Below are 1,850 nucleotides of genomic sequence, written 5' to 3' on the forward strand. Positions count from 1 at the left end.
GAAGAAAGAAGAAAGGGGCTAAAGGTTTAGGGAAGGTGGGATGGGTAGGGGAAGGGTAATAAGGGAAAAGAAAAAAATGCGTGACAATGAAAAGAAGGAAATAAAGTGTTTGTAGATGGGGAGGGGAGGAAGGGGTAAAGGGAGGGCAGGGGTAAGGGGAAGAAATGAGAACGAAGACCTGTCATGTAGAGGTACAAGATCCCAATGATGAATGTAACTGGACTGTATCCCTAAAATGTACCAATAAACTCAATTAAAGCTGAAAAAAATTAGCTATGCATTTCTAATCTTATTCATGTTTATTTAGTATATATATATATATATATATATATATACATATATATGTATATATATATATATATTCACAGCAAGTGCACTCCTATTTTTGTGTAAGTTTCAAGTTTCTATGAATGGCATTATGCTATAAAATGCTGATTTTCCCTTTGACATTAAAATATTGATATATTATTAGATGTTTTTTGTATTATTAAAACAATTGGTTTATTGTTAAAGCATAGTATTGGTGTATTTCCTGTTGCAATCATATGTATGTATTGCCTCCTAGGTAGGATGATGAAAACCTTAGAGGTCTCCAACATATCGGAAAGAAACAATACTTAAGCTATCAGTATTTATATCTTTTAACTATTTCATTGCCCCATTGATGAACATAGTATAATGTTCTACTTAGACTTTAAAATCTTTAAATAAAGTTATTACTTTTTTTCTAAATTTATTTTAGGGTAATTCCTAGATATTTGATGGGTATTTTCTATAGCAGTAATTAATATTATATTTTCATTTATATCAGTTACTGGTAAACACATGTGTATGGATTTTTATGCTAAAGTTGTATTTACAGGCTTTTCTTAACTCTTATTAGTAGAAGTATTTTGCTAATTTTCTTGGGTTTTCTATGTAAAGAATTGTATTATGCCCTAAAAATTGCAGTTTCACTTTTTTTTCAAAACCTTTACAGTTTCAGTGTAATTTCTTTGTCTTATGGCATTAGTTAAGACTTCTGGTGCAATTTGAGTGGCAATGTTTCTGGAAAAGAAAAGGCATGTCTTCGATAATGGATTTGCTGTTTAGTTTTGGGTAGATCTTTATCGAGTTAGGAATGTCCTTGTTTATGTCTGGTTTTTGGAAGGCTTTATTTTGTTTTGTTTTCTAAAATAATTTTATAAAGTATTAAGTTTGCCAAATACCTCCACATCCATTGAGGCACTTGTCTTTTTTTTCTGCTTCAGTCCATGAATATGGTGCACTGTGGAGAGCTGAGTTGTCTGATATTACAGTTGTTATATTTCTGGGATAAATCTTGATTGACCATGATACAGACATTTTAATCTAGTGCTAGAGCGGGTCATTAGTTGATGTTTTATTTAGGGGGTTAATATCATTGTTCTTATGATAATGGTCCTATAATGGTAATTTTCTTATATTACATTTAGATTTGTATTAATTCTTCGCGATATGTTATAATCAGAGTTTACATTCTTTTTTTATTTTCTTGAATAAAGCTCAACTCCGGGCTTTCAAAGCATTTGATATTGGAGAAGTGGGGTTGATCAGAAGGGAATCTATTGACACTATTGTGTCTACCACAGCGACCAGTGGTAAAAGTTTAATAATGGCTTTCCAAAGAAGAAGATACAGTTAGGAGAGGTGTCCAGATTTAAGTGTTGGCTAATTGCCGCGGTGGAAATATTCTCATGATGTCTCATTCCAAGCTACCAACATGAGGTCTCTGAATGTGAATTTGCAAAGAAATATGTCAGTTAGTTCCTAAGAATCACCATACCTGATAGTAGTACTCTTCAGAGAACAGTGGCTGTGGGTTCTACCTT

Source organism: Fukomys damarensis, unplaced genomic scaffold (assembly GCF_012274545.1).
Source record: "Fukomys damarensis isolate Sample0158 unplaced genomic scaffold, DMR_v1.0_HiC HiC_scaffold_9, whole genome shotgun sequence".
NCBI lineage: Eukaryota > Metazoa > Chordata > Mammalia > Rodentia > Bathyergidae > Fukomys > Fukomys damarensis.